Raw genomic sequence first — 15,789 nt, 5'->3', positions numbered from 1 at the left:
TCAATGCACATTTGTTTGTTTTCAAAATCAACAACAAATGCAACACTAAATACTTTTGGCTGCTCAGTTGTGCAGCCTTGTGCTGTAACAGAATTCGCCCCCTTGTGCTCAGGCAGCTTCGGAATGAAGCCAATGGTACACGTAGAATCATAATTCAATGAAGCAAATAAAATGATGAACTATCCCTGCCCTCCATTTTCCCTGTAGGAAGAAGCACCGATGTTTGTGCGTGCTTCTGTGTGTTTAAATGTGTGTGCGTGTGTATGCACATCTAGACAAGCATTTCCACATAGCTCAGAAACAGGTAACAAGACAATCATAAAGAAGGCTGGATACAAAAGCAGTGTACACATTTTGTCCAGAGTGGCCAGATCAAATTGTAATCCAAAGTTTAGTCGTGATTTTGAGGTGACATTGCAGTGTGTACTGTCCACCAACTGGAGAAAGCTCTAATCCGTCTGAAAAGCAGCATGTGAATTAATTGGATTAAATGTCAGAAATTTTGTTTCCAATGAGTTCCACAAATCCCATGGATATAGCCTGGAGTGGAAAAAAAAAGAAGAAGAAAAAACTAGAAATATGCAAAAGCAAAAAAAATCCTTAACTTAATACATGTAAAATCCTTCATGACTTCTAAAAAGAATTTCTGCCTAACCAGTGAAAGAAGAAGCAGCTGTTCTTACGGAATGAGTGAGAGTTACTCTTCCTCTTCATATCCCTGACCATGCAACCCACCAGGCACTTTCTCTTCCTGCTCTGTTGCCCTGAGAAGGATGTCAGCTTGAAAAGCTTCAGCAAATCAATTTAGAGTTTTATAGCCTCCATTCTCTTACTAACTTATTCGTTCATTCAACTCTATTTTAGCTCTCTCTTTCTTTTTTAATTAATTAAATTTTTTTGTAGAGACCGGATTTCGCTGTGTTATCCAAGCTGGTCTCAAACTCTTGACCTCAAGCAATCCTCCCACCTCAGCCTCCCAAAGTGCTAGGATTACAGGCATAAGCTACCATGCCCAGCAGTTCTTTCTTTCTATATAGATGCCTCATAAGTACCATTTGCCCTACAAGTATGTGTAAGGGAAAAGACTTAAGAAACTTTATAGCATTTCCTTGAACTCAAGTCAAGGAACATGACTGTCTATGAATAGTGGAAGATGGCAAAAATTGAAAAACTAAAAGCAGAAATGGAAATGTATCCCAATTTCCTCCAGCTTCATTATGGCCAGAAAAATCTGACCCATAAGATTGAAGCCCTAATGTTTGACCATGGACTCCATCAGAGTACAAAATGTTAGAACTGTGAGTGTATACTTAATGTGTTTCCTATGGGCTGGATGCCAGAAATTCCACTCTTGGCCAGGAGCAGTGGCTCATGCCTGTAATCCCAGCACTTTGGGAGGCCGAGGTGGGTGGATCACCTGAGGTCGGGAGTTCGAGACCAGCTTGACCAACATGGAGAAACCCTGTCTCTACTAAAAATACAAAAATTACCCAGGTGTGGTGGCGTGCTCCTGTTATCCCAGCTACTCGGAAGGCTGAAGCAGGAGAATCACTTGAATCCAGGAGGTGGAGATTGCAGTGAGCCAAGGTCATGCCACTGCACTCCAGCCTGGGACAGAGCGAGACTCCATCTCAAAAAAAAAAAAGAAAAAAGAAAAAAGTTCCACTCTTAGATAATCCAACCAGATATAGGTTGCTTCTGACTACACACTGCTTCTGAGGCACTAGACTTTGTTGCATTTGTGTTACCTACACAATGGGTAGGTTCAGTCGTTTGGTGGGTATCAGCCCAATGACCACAACCAAGGAGGATTTAGCCAGGGGATTTTATTACTTGAAACAAGTAAGGAGAATCCCAGGGATAATTCCCAAAGCAGTGCCTCCCTGAGCTGGGGGCTGGGTCAGGTTTTACAAGCATGGGGTAATGAAGTGTGATCTGATTGGATGTTGCAATGAGGTGATGCCAAGTGGCATGATCTGACTGGATTTTGCTGTGAGGCAACACCAGGGCTCCATCTGATTGGATCCTGGATCCTACCATGCTGTGTCCGCTTCTTAATTCAGTTCCCCACGCTCTCTCTGAGCACTTGGGTTCCCCCTGTGGTTGCACACTTGATTTATCTGGGCATGCTCAGGTTACATGACTTGAGGGTCCATGGTAACTGAAAAACAGCTCACAACTTTGTTACATAAAAGTTGAACCAGACAGGTTTCATGCAGCTACCCTCATATCCCAATTTCTCCTGGGTTCAATATTGACCACAGCATTTAAGTTCTATGGGAAAAGACCACACCACACAGGTGTCATGATAGATCATCTGCCCTTGTCTATTTTATTATTACACTTAACTTCAATTTATATTATAAGTTTTTCCGCTGACCAGCTAAGGTTCTTCACCTGGGGAGCAAATGCCTCATTACTCAGAGGTCATTGTGGTCTGAGAAAACCCGATTGCCTTTCTTTCTGAGCTTATTTTATCTGTGGTTCCCAGTGCTGGACCCTGAAGATACAGAAACTTGTGAGTTACAAGTAACTGAGGTGTGTGAACGGGACAGCAGAGCACCTGCTGTAGATGAGTTCAGGATGTGGAGGGAGGTAAAGTTATTGCTTGGGTGGTGTGTTAGTTTCTGAAGGCTGCTGTAACAGATTACCATGAACTGGGTGGCTTACGTTAAGAGAAATTTATTGTATCACAATTCTGGAGTCTCAAAGTCCAAAATCAAAGTGTCAGCAGGACTGATTCCTTCTGGAGCCTATGCAGGAGAATCTGTCCCTTCTATCATCCCTTGGCTCATAGCTGCTTCACTCCAAACACTGTCTCTATAGCCACATGACACTTGCTTCCCTCTGAGCAAGTGTCTTGGTGTCTTTTCTAGTTTCTTACAAGGACACCAGCCATGTTGGATTAAAGGCCACCTGATGCCAGCATGACCTCATTTTAACTAATTGCATCTGCAAAGAACCAATTTCCCAATAAGGTCACTTACATGGGTATGGGGATTAGGACTTGAACATATATTTTTGGAGGATGTATTTCTATCCATAAGAGGTGGCAAGTCAGACTGTCATAAAAGGATCTCTACATACCAAAATTAGGTACAGGCAGACCTCATTTTATTGCACTTCACCTTATTGCACTTTGCAGGTATTGCTTTTTCCACAAATGGAAGGTTTATGGCAATTCCACATCAAGCAAGTCTGTAGGCACCATTTTACCAACAGCATATGTTCACTTTGTATCTCTGTGTCACATTTTGGTAATTTTTGCAACTCTTCAAATGCTTTTGTTATTAATATATCTGTTAGGGTAGTCTGTGATCAGTGATCTTTGATGTTACTATTGTAATTGTTTGGGGGCAGCACAAATCATGCCCATATAAGGCAGAACACTTAATAAATGTTGTGTGTGTTCTGAATGCTCCACCAATTGGCCATTTTCCAGTCTCTCTCTCTCTCTCTCCTAGGGTCTTCCTATTCCACAAGACACAAAAATGCAGAAATTAGGCCAATTAATAACCTTGCAACAACTTCTAAGTATTCAGGTAAAAGAAAGAGTTGCATGTCTATCACTTTAAATCAAAAACTAGAAATGATTAAGCTTAGTGAGGAAGGCACATCAAAAGCTGAGATAGGATGAAAGCTAGGCCTCTTGATCCGGTTAGCCAAGTTGTGAGTGTCAAGGAAAAGTTACTGAAGGAAATAAAAAGCACTACTCCAGTGAACAGATAAGTGATAAAACAGCCTTACTACCAACATGGAGAAAGTTGTTTGAATGGCCTAGGTAGGAGATCAAACCAGCCATAACATTCCCTTAAGCCAATGCCTAATCCATAGCAAGGCTCTGCCTCATGCCATTCTACGAAGGCTGAGACAGATGAGGAAGCTGCAGAAGAAAAGTCGGAAGCTAGCAGAGGTTGGTGCATGAGGTTTAAGAAAAGAAACCATCTCCGCAACATGAAAGTGCAAGGTGAAGCAGCAAATGCTGGTGGAGAAGCTGCAGCAAGTTATCCAGAAGATCTAGCTAAGATCATGGATGAAGATAGCTTCACTAAACAACAGAATTTCAGTGTAGATGAAACAGCCTTCTGTGGGAGAATATGCCACTTAAGATTTTCATACCTAGAGAGAAGTCACTGCCTAGTGTCAAAGCTTCAAAGGACAGGCTGACTCTCTTAGGGGCTAATGCAACTGGTGACTTTAAGTTAAAGCCAATGTTTATTGACTGTTCTGAAAATCCTAGAGCCCTTAAGAATTATTCTGAATGTATTCAACCTGAGCTGTATACATGGAACCACAAAGCCTAGGTGACAGCACATCTGTTTACAGCATAACTTACTGAATATTTTAAGCCCACTGTTGAGACCTGCTGCTTAGACAAAAAAAGATTCCTTTGAAAATACTACCATTCATTGACAATGCACCTGGTGGTTACCCAAGAGCTCTGATGGAGATCTACAAGAAGATTAATGTTGTTTTCATGCCTGTTAACATCCATTCTGCAGCCCATGAATCAAGAAGAAATTTCGACTTTCAAGTCTTACTATTTAAGGAATACATTTTGTAAGGCTATAGCTTACATTGAAAACCTTCAGGAAACAATTCACCTTTCTAGATGCCATTAAGAACATTCGTGATTCATAGGAGGAGGTCAAAATATCCATATTAACAGAAGTTTGGAAGAAGTTCATTCCAGCCCTCATGGATGACATTTTGGGGTCCAAGACATCAGTGGAGGGAGGAACTGCAGATGTAGTGGAAATGGCAAGGGAACTAGAATTAGAAATGGAGCCTGAAGATGTGACTGAATTGCTGCAATCTTATGATAAAACTTGAACAGTTGAGGAGTTGCTTCTTATGGATGAGCAAAGAAATTGCTTTCTGAAGATATGGAACCTACTTCTGGTGAAGGTGCTGTGAACATTGTTGAAATGACAACAAAAGATTTAGAATATTCTATAAACTTAGTTGATAACACAGTAGCAGGGTTTGAGAGGATTAACTTCAATTGTGAAAGGAGTTCTACTGTGGGTAAAATGCTATCAAATAGCATTGCATGCTACAGAGAAATCTTTCATGAAAGGAAGAGTCAATCAGTGCAACAAATTGCATTGCTCTCTTATTCTAAAAAACAACCACTGCCACCCCAGTCTTCAGCAACCACCACCTTGATCAGTCAGCAGCCATCAATACTGAGACAAAACCCTCTACCAACAAAAGATGACAATTTATTAATTGAAGGCTCAGATAATCGTTTACGTTTTTAGCAATATTTTTACTTATTTATTTATTACTATTTATTTATTTATTTATTTTTGAGATGGAGTCCCACTCTGTGGCCCGGGCTGGAGTGCTGTGATACAATCTTGGCTCAGTGCAACCCCCACCTCCCGGGTTCAAGCAATCCTCATGCATCTGCCTCTGGAGTAGCTGGGATTATGTGCATGCTACTCTGCCTAGCTAAGTTTTGTATTTTTAGTAGAGATGAGGTTTCGCCATGTTGGCCAGGCTGGTCTCGAACTCCTGGCCTCAAACAATCTGCCTGCCTTGGCCTCCCAAAGTGCTGGGATTGTAGGCATGAGTCGCCATGCCTGGCTGCAATATTTTTAAATTAAGGTGTTTACATAGGTTTTTAGACATAATGCCATTGCACACTTAAAAAACTACAGTGTCATGTGAATATAACTTATATGCACTGGAAACCAAAGACAATTGTGTTACTAACTTTATTGTGATAACTGTTTTATTGTGGTGGTCTGGAACCAAACCTGCAATATATTGGAAGTATGCCTGTATGATTTTAATATTATTTGATATTCAACGCAAGGGAGCTGGTAAAAGATGTGTGTGAGATAGAAAGAGAGAAGCAGGGGAACCTAGAGGCCCTTAGACAGGTATAGCGTGTGTGCTGGGGAACAGAGGCCACAGCTAGGATGCAGAATCTGATTCAGCCACAGCTCCACTCCTGTTTGCCGCTCTGCAGACAAGAATTCTGTACAGAGCAAACATCAGTGGTGTGGGCCCCATAGCCTGCTCATCGCACTTCCAAGATGTGCAAAGTTTGGACATTCTCAACTCTCCTCTCAGACATATAGTTTCACAGTCTGAGACACATTGAACTTACAATCAGCTACATTTCTATAATGCACCACCTTAAAAGACACAGAAAAATAATAGAAATATTTTCAACTGATGAGGCAGGAACTTGATCCAACAAGTAATTCTAGAGTCTTAAAAAAAAATGGACAGGAGGGGGAGTCCCCAGAGTTCAGAGGACCCTGTCTTGGGAAGAGGTGGGTGTGTGACTTCTCCAGGCCATCTTGGGCCATAGAAGGGCCTGGGGAGAGAGAGGGCCTATCCCACTGGGGAATCTTGTCGTCTGGATCTGAAAGAGCAGTTATACCGGCAGACCTCAGCCTGGAGGGGACCTTGGCTTTTGCAGTAGGCAAGAGGGAATGGTATCCAGCCAGGGCCCTGGGAGGGTGGAGCTTCCACTGAAAATGAATGGACTTGCAGCTGGCAGCGAGGCCGGTGCACTGGATGCAGAGCTCTAGCAAGGCTGAAGCAGAAAAACTGGGAGAGTGGGCATTTTCTTCTCAAGGCCTCCTGTCTCCTCTGCTCTTCTCTGGGGCTGCATTTTATTCAGCATATGCTTCTCATCAATCTGCATGGATGGAAACCACCTAAGAAAGACATTTTTAAAAGTCAGGAAATTGCCCAAGACAGGAAAGCTTCTACAACTTGGTACTGGCTATCATTGTAGCATCCTGCTGGGGTCCGATTCAAGGGGTAGGGGGTGAGACTAACATCATTATTTGATAGAAGGAACCAAACAGGGCCAAGTGGCGAAATTTAAAACTGGGGCATGCTCTCTTCCCTGCAAATAATTTCCAGTAGATTCATTCTGCTCTCGCCTGGCCTCTCCCCACCAGCCAGAGATGGGATTCTCTGTTTCTATTTGTCTCTCATCATAAAGCTCATCTATTTGAATTTAAATGGTGTTAAATTTGACTCAGGTAATAGAATTCTGCAGGCCACTGACTTGTGAGAAAAGTAAGACAGCTGTTTTCATGTGTTAAAAAGAACTTGGATCAACAGTTAACATAATCTACTGTGAACACTTTATCCCACTGTGGGTAGATAAGTGTGTTTGGCTGGAGTTGTTAAATCTCTGAGTTTGCAGATATGTATTGATATGCAACAACCCACAGGGAACTAATTGTCCACAGAATAGCTTAACAGCTCAAGTTTGGTGTGGACATTTTTTTCCCAGGGTCAATCACTTTTACAAGGAAAAATGAATCTTAATTTTTTCCCCCTAAGCCTGCAGGGACCACTCCTATGTTCTGTCAAGAAGATGTGGACAGACCCTGTCCGTAAGTGCTCACGTTAACCGAGCAGGGAGCTGATGTGCTTTTTCACCAGCAAGTACCACCATGATCCGGGGCAGCCAGATCCACAGCCGAGAACTTTCTCCCCGCCAAGGGAGCCAGGTAAGCAGGCAGAATGTCAAACAGGCCTGTCAGAAGGAAACGCCTTCTGACAAGAGTAGGAAACGCTAGACGTGTTCTTTAAATTTTCAAAATGCCCAACGGGAGGGCAGAAACAGGAAAAATAAGCATAAGCTCAAGCCAAGATGAGAAGGATTTCAGCCTCATTCAGTCTGTAATCAAGGACACAACAAACATTGGAACCACATGCCCTTGGAGCAACATTCCTGACAGCATGTATTGAGTGCTTGCTGTGTGCCTCACTCTAGAGAGCTTTACTTTTCCCTTTTTAGATTGTATAAGTAATCAATAAATTCATAAGCAATCAATAATAACTATTACTTTAATGGAGTAATAAGTGAACTAATATAAAAAGTAATTAGACTGACTGGGCACACTGGCTCATGCCTCTAGTCCCAGTACTTTGGGAGGCCAAGGCGGGTGGATCGCTTTGCTCAGGAGTTTGCCACCAGCCTGGGCAACATAGTGAGACCCCAGCTCTACAAAAATAAAATACAAAAATTAACCAGCTGCGGTGGCCTGTGCCTGTGGTCCCAGCTACTTGGGAGGCTGAGGTGAGAGGATCACTTGAGCCCAGGAGTTCAAGGCTGCAATGAGATATGATGGCGCCATTGCACTCCAGCCTGGGTGGCAGAATGAGACCTTGTCTCAGAAAAAAACAAAAAGTAAATTAAAAGTAACAAATAGAATATATAAAAAATGGATAAATGCCAGTTATCTTCATTTTAAACATTACAAATAAAGTTGAAGTACCTCAGACCACACTCTCTCCCACCACACCTAATTTTCCTTTCAAAAAGTGCACAACACACTAATCAATTTGCCGTGTGTTTTTCCAGATCTTCTTCTTACATCCACACATGCACACATTTCCCCCATGAGTACATATATCTGGTGGATAGCATTCTATTTATATATGATAGATGCTATCACACTATATACATAATATTCTACACTTATTCTTTCATTCCAAAAATATTCATCTTGGTGATCTTTCTGTATCAGTGTGTATTGATCTACGTTTTGTAAAGTATTCCATAATATGGCTCAAAATAATTTATTCAACTATTCCCTTTTTGTTGATTCTTAGACTGTTTTAAATTTTTCCTATTACAGACAATGCTGAAAGTAGCAACTAATACCTACAGTGCCTTAGAGAATCCATTTCTTCCCATGCTTGCCAATACCTGATATTATCATGGGGATCTTTAAGAACAAGGGAGACAGCCTCATCTGTCCTGGGTGATTTGATCATTTACTTACTGAAAGGCAAAAGAGAAAAGATCTCTCATGGTCCATAGCAATTCAATGACAATGGGTAAGAGGATTCTATGGGAGGTTTTACAGAAAGATTACCTGAAATGGAGTTTTATTTTATTTTATTTTATTTTGAGATGGAATTTCACTCTTGTTACCAGGCTGGGTTTATAGGGTGTGTGCTTGGGAACAGTGACTGATCTCAGCTCACTGCAGCCTCCACTTCCTGGGTTCAAGCAATTCTCCTGCCTCAGACTCCTGTGTAGCTGGGATTATAGGCATGCCACCACGCCCAGCAAATTTTTCTATTTTTACTAGAGACAGGGTTTCACCATGTTGGCCAGGCTGGTCTTGAACTCCTGATGACCTCAGGTGATTCACCTGTCTCGGCCTCCCAGAGTGGGATTACAGGCGTGAGCCACCACGCCCAGCCTGAAATGTACTTATTTTTTAAAATTATGTTCTTGCTTTAATTTTGACACCCATATTCACTGGAGGGAGCAGAACTGGCTGCAGGGGTGAGTGACTTGGTTCACTTGTAGGTGAATCAAAATTAGTCGATGCAGGCCTCTTTCCAGGTTATTTTTTCCTAGTACAAATCTGAGTGTGATGAAAAAGATTTGTTATTTAAGGCCATTTCCCATGAATTCACAATCACGGAGTGGGCGGGCCAAGTGCTGAACTCTGAGGCTAGAGATAAAGGAGACACCGGGGATCCCTTCAGGGAGTCCACAGTCAGAATCCATTACCTTCCAACATAAACCACCGAGGAATGCACTCTGCACAGTGTCTGACTTGCTGCGGTGAAACAGTGCCTTCCATTGCAAGCTTTGAGTGCAACTGTGATTATCAAATGCCTGCATTTCTTGTTACCATGGACATTATGAATCACTTCACCCCCAAATGCATCTTTCTCCCAGTCTGCAGCTCTCTGGACCCTGTCCACCCAGATCCCGCATCAGATGCCATTTCAGAGCTGCTGTTTGGGAACAGACTGACAGCTGCTGGAGCAGGGACTCCCGCCAGCCCTGAGAATGAGAATAATATAATAATTGAAAACAGAGAGGCTACATTGACTTGTGACCCACAGGAAACAGATGTATGCACAAAGTGACCAATGACCCTGGGTCACTGCCCTCCTTTAAACTTTAAACTAGCCTCAAGTAAGATAACCATTTTTTTTTTCAACTTTGAAAAATCAAAAGAAAACCAACTCCCCCTCGTTACGGGGATAAATCGCAGGCACCAACTTTATAAATGAGTAGATTACCTAAATTGCTACTTGGGTATGCCTCAATTAAATTCACAGGTGGTCAAATCTGGATGTGCTGGAAACAGAGCAATTTACCTATAGATGTTCGCCTGTGGCCAAAAATAGAATATGGTGTCTTCTCCAGACGCACTTTCCACATTCATTCTTATTTTCCTAGAGATGAATTGCTTTATCCAGTAGACGTTTGTTATCCTTCTCTCAGTCCTCCCCCTCATCCCGTTAGAAGGACATTTGAGGGGTGAGTAGTTCACTGGGATATTCAGGAGCAGCTGGTGAACTGAATAAGAGAAACACAGTTGTCTGCATAAAGTTGACATCTCCAGCCAGCATCTCAATAGCTGCCATTGTTTCCTCTGCCCACTAGGAGCTCATTGTGGATGGATGGGCCTTCCTCCAGGGTCCATAATGAACTCTGGGCAGGTGGAGGTAAAATAAGCCCTGGATGGAACCTATTGCTGCCAAACTCACAGAGCCTTGTATCTGCCAATTGGGACGATACCCATCATAAATTGGAATTGTCCGTTATGGCAGGTCTACCCTCGCCAAAGGAGACTGGCTACAAATCAGCAGCTCCTGGCATGGATGACTTTGAAAAACTGACCTAGGATCCAAATGTGGATTGTGAAAATGCTCATAATCTTTAACCTAGGCATTCTCCTACTAGACATCGTCCTAAGAAAGCGAGCTACTTAACTATCTATACAAAAACACATACAAACCTAAAGATAAATAAATATAAGATTGTCCATTAGGGTTATTTATTTATGCTAAATAAATTCTAAGTGGCATACCAATGGAATACTGTTAATATTAACTTTTGGATATCCAAAAGATAGTAACTCATTCAGTCCTCGAAAATGATATTTTGAGGCATAGTTAATATTATGGAAAATGCTTAAGATAAAAAATGTTGAATGGTAAAAGGTAGTTGTATAATTGTATATTTAATATATTTATGTAATTACTTTGTGCAGATGAATATGTATTCTCATGGCACTCCCCAAAAATTGGGGTAGTAGAATTGTGAATGCTTCTCTTAAAATATTTTTATTGGCTGGGTGCAGTGGCTCACACCTGTAATCCCAGCAGTTTGGGAGGCCGAGGTGAGTAGATTACTTAAGGTCAGGAGTTTGAGACCAGCCTGGCCAACACGGTGAAACCCCGCCTCTACTAAAAATGCAAAAATTAGCCGGGTGTGTTGGCAGGCACTTGTAGTCCCAGCTACTCAGGAGGCTGAAGCAGGAGAACTGCTTGAACCTGGGAGGCAGAGGTTGCAGTGAGCCAAGATGGCACCATTGCACTCCAGCCTGGGCAACAGAGCAAGACTCTGTCTCAAAAAAAAAAAAAGAAATTACTTATATTCTGTATTTTCCATTTTCCCAATGAACATATGTGACAATTAAAAAATAAATGTGGCCAGGCATGGTGGCTCATGCCTGTAATCACAGCACTTTGGGAGACCGAGGCAGGCAGATCATGAGGTCAAGAGATCGAGACTGTCCTGGCTAACACGGTGAAACCCTGTCTCCACTGAAAATACAAAAAAATTAGCAGAGCATGGTGGCAGGCGCCTGTAGTCCCAGCTACTCAAGGAGGCTGAGGCAAGAGAATGGCGTGAACCTGGGGGGCGGAGCCAGAGATTGCGCCACTGCACTCCAGCCTGGGCTACAGAGAGAGACTCCAGCTCAAAAAATAAATACATAAATAAATAAAAATAAATAAATAAATAAATAAATATATGTGACCAGTTGCAGTGGCTGATGCCTGTAATCCCAGCACTTTGGGAGTGGATCACTTGAGGTCAGGAGTTTGAGACCAGCCTGGCCAATATGGTGAAACCTCCTGTCTACTAAAATACAAAAAATTCGCCAGGAGTGGCGGTGCATGCCTGTAATCCCAGCTACTTGGGAGACTGAGGCAGGAGAATCACTTGAACCTGGGAAGCAGAGGTTGCAGTGAGCCGAGATTGTGTCCCTGCACTCTAGCCTAAGCGACAGACTCCATCTCAAAAGAATAAAATGAAGTAAAATAAAATAAATAAAGAGCATTTAAAAATAATTTAGTCTTACAGGTGAAGATTTGCTTTCATCACTCAGCATGCCCTGAAGACATTTACTCAACTCTTCATTGTATTATTTTAAAAGGTGCAAACCCTGATTGTCTCAAACTAGCCTATGACTTTCAAGACTCTATCTATAGATAATTATAGATCTATGGAAGTTAAAATTTCAGTTTACTAATCCCTTAATACTACCTTCAAAACATTTAGCAGTTTCAAATATTCCTCTACCTAGAAAGCTAGCCAATAAAAGCAATCTGGTTTCCCCAAGTTCAGATATTAAGTATAGCAATCTGGATGGGTAATAGTTTTTAAATGTTTTATTTATGTCCACTTATTTGTATTCCTCATAAAAATACATGCAAAGCCAGCAAGAGGCACATTTCAAAGCATGAAGAGTTGCTTTAACACAAAATTTGTGGGAATTCCTCTGCAGATTTCTGCAAGCATACCCATGGACTGCAGATTATATTTGCAACTATTAGGTGATGTTCAATTTAATAAATTAATGCATACTTAAAAACCGCCTCTTTCATGTATACCAGTGATTAATTATTTAATGAATACGTAAATTGCAGTCCAATACAGGAAGAAAAATGTAAAAAAAAAAAAAAATGCCTGTAATTTTGGAAAGAGAAAGCAAAGTTTTTAAATATATTACCCAAATATTACATGGTTTCTGTTCATTTTTCGTCTTCCAGTTTTTACCCCTTAAACCTCAGTGTTAAGTTCAGTACAGGGCCTAGGAGACAACATCTTCTGGATCAGGAAGCAAAGCTGGCCTCAACAGAATTAGGAAGAACACAAATTTCCTTCAGAATCCCTGGTCTATACTATCATTATTCTGTCACTAATGCCTCTGACTCTGCTTCCTTCAGGCTTCTAGTGTCTCCACCACCTCTTTCTCTCAAACCCCATCAAAACACTGTTTTCAAAAACAGAAATAAAAACAAACAAAGTCATGCAACAAATTCACTTCAAACACAATGGAGGAGAGTAAATTAAGTTCAAGAACCAAGAGACAACAAATGAATAGGAAAGTTTCAAGAGCCATGGGAAAGGGGAAGGATAGAAGGGATCAGGTGGGCAATGGCTCCCCTACCACTGCAATGCATGGGTAATTGCCAGTGGGTCCTTCCTGCCCACTGCACAGGCAAAATCAACTCACTGAGACCCCAGCATTGCAGTAGAGAAAGAGTTTAATTGATGCAAGTATGGCCCCTGTGAGAGAATTGGGGTTATCTCTCAAAACAGTCTTCCTAAAGGCTCAGAGGTCCAAGGTTTTATGGACGATTTGGTAAGCAGGGGACTAGGAAATGTGTGCTGTTGATTGGTTGTGAATTAAATCACAGGGATGTGGGGCTACAGGACTAGTTGAGTCATGAGTCATGAGCCTGGGTAGGGTCAGTCTGAGAAATATCTCCAAAAACCCATCTTCAGTTTTACAATGGTAATGTTATCTACAGGCGCAACTGGGGAAATCGCAAACCTTGTGACTCCTGGCTATAGGACTTCTGAGCAGTAAGTGATTATAGAAACAATGTTACATTTTAGCAGAGTTCATGCCCTTCCCATAATCCTATTCTCATGCTCTCTTATTAGACTCACAAAGGTGGTTTTCAATCCCTAAACCAGGAGAGCGTTAATTTTAGGGAGAGACTATTATCATCTTTGCCTTCAAGTTAAACTATAAACTAAACTTCTCCCAAAGTTAGCTTGGCCTATGCCCAGGAATGATCAAGGACAACTTGGAGGTCAGAAGCAAGATAGCGTCAGTTATGTCAGATTTCTCTTACTATTATAATCTTGCAAAGGTGGTTTCATGTGTGGACTGAGGGAGTACCAGTCCCAAGCAGTGAAGTGAAACTGAAGGTGCTTGGGCTTCCACACCAGACAGCCCTGGTTTAAGTCTCTTGGGACCTTGGACCAATTAAGCAATTTGAGCCTCTGTTTCCTCATCTGTAAAATGGGAAGATTAAGTAGGATCCTGTCACTAAAGGCCCCAGCCCAGGGTCTGACACATAAGTGATCAAAAAGGCCAGTGTCATGACAGACATGACAGTTATGTTTCAAATTTGCAATAACAAAAGGAATAAAGGGTGATTTTCTCTATTCCACTTTCATGATGGAAAGTGAATTCCAAACCTGAGGCAAGTACTTTGAAAATGAAGAGAAAATAAATACTTCTGTGTCTGCAAATAATCCTTTCTTGCCACAAGAAAGCTGTATCTATCTATAAAATAAAAAGGGTGCATATCCTTTACTTTTTAAGGGAATGGCTCAAATGCCACCAATACTCAAAACAAAATGCAAAATTAAAACAACAGGATCACGTTTGCTCAGTATCTGACACCTTAGGTTTTTGAGCACTTTGAACCACAACCATTGGTTTTCTATTACCTTTTTTTTTTTTTTTTAATCTCACAGGATGTGGACTTACTGTCTTCTGAAGACCCACAGCTTTCTTTGTGCATGAGCTATGACAATTGTCACATTCTGCCTTGACTTGAGGATAACGTATCTTTGTATTTCTGCTTCTGACCCCTCCTGCTGGCCACTTTCCTTTTAATTTTTAATTTTTGAGATGAGGTCTTGCTCTGTGGCCCAGGCTGGAGTGCAGTGGTGCAATCATGGCTCACTGCAGCCTCAAACTCCAGGGCTAAAGTGATCCTCCTGCCTCAGCCTCTTGAGTAGCTGGGACTACAGGTGTGTGCCACCATGACTGGCTATTTCTTTTTTTATTTGTATCTTATAGAGATGGGGGTATCATTCTGTTACCCAGGCTGGAATGCAGTGGTATGATCATGACTCACTGCAGCCTCGACCTCCTGGGCTCAAGTGATCCTCTCACTTCAGCCTCCCAAGTAGTTGGGACTACAGGTCCACACCACCATGCCTTTTGGCTAATTTTTTTCGTTTTTTAAATTTTTGTAGAAACAAAGTCTTGCTATGTTACCGAGGCTGGTCTTAAACTCCTGGGCTCAAGTGATCCCCACCTGGCCTCAGCCACCTTTCTGAGTAACATCCTCATCCACAACATCCCTCCAGAGTCAGATTGCTTTTGTCCTTGGTCTATGACTTTAACCAGGTTTCGGTCCTAAAATCTTCCTTACCTGGGAGGGGTTTGATGCTCATTGAGAAGGGAAGGGAAAACAAAAGAAGTGTGAAGAGTGGATACCTGAGATCTAACATCTTTCCCAGTTATAAGTTTTATAAACCTAAAAATAAAACACATTTAAGCTTTCTGATTGTTAGAGCTTTAAAAGATGACTTTGTTACTGACTGCCCTGAATTTCATTTACACCAGGTGATACCAGAACCTTCTGTTTCATTTCATTCCTTCCTTTACTCCGAACCTTTATGTAAAGGAAAAATCAAACTGTTTTTTCTCTCTGCTTTCACACTCAACATATAACACTTCTGCAACCAGATACGTGGTTTTGGTTTTTGTTTTTGTTTTTTTTTCAAATACACCAAGCAATTCTCCAGCAGGCACCAACTGGGTGTCCTATAATTCAATTCAATTCTGTCACTGGGTCTGACACTACCTGGAACTACTGTCAGACCCGCAGATTGAGGGCTCAGCCCCACAAGGCTGCCCCCTCTTCAGACACCAAGGGCAAATCATGGGTTGCAGCTTGTGCTTTTGATTAACTGGCTATAAATCAGGGTCTCATGATTCCACCCCTTTA

Source organism: Macaca nemestrina, chromosome 9 (genome assembly GCF_043159975.1).
Source record: "Macaca nemestrina isolate mMacNem1 chromosome 9, mMacNem.hap1, whole genome shotgun sequence".
Lineage (NCBI taxonomy): Eukaryota > Metazoa > Chordata > Mammalia > Primates > Cercopithecidae > Macaca > Macaca nemestrina.
Note: the sequence above shows the minus strand (reverse complement) of the source record.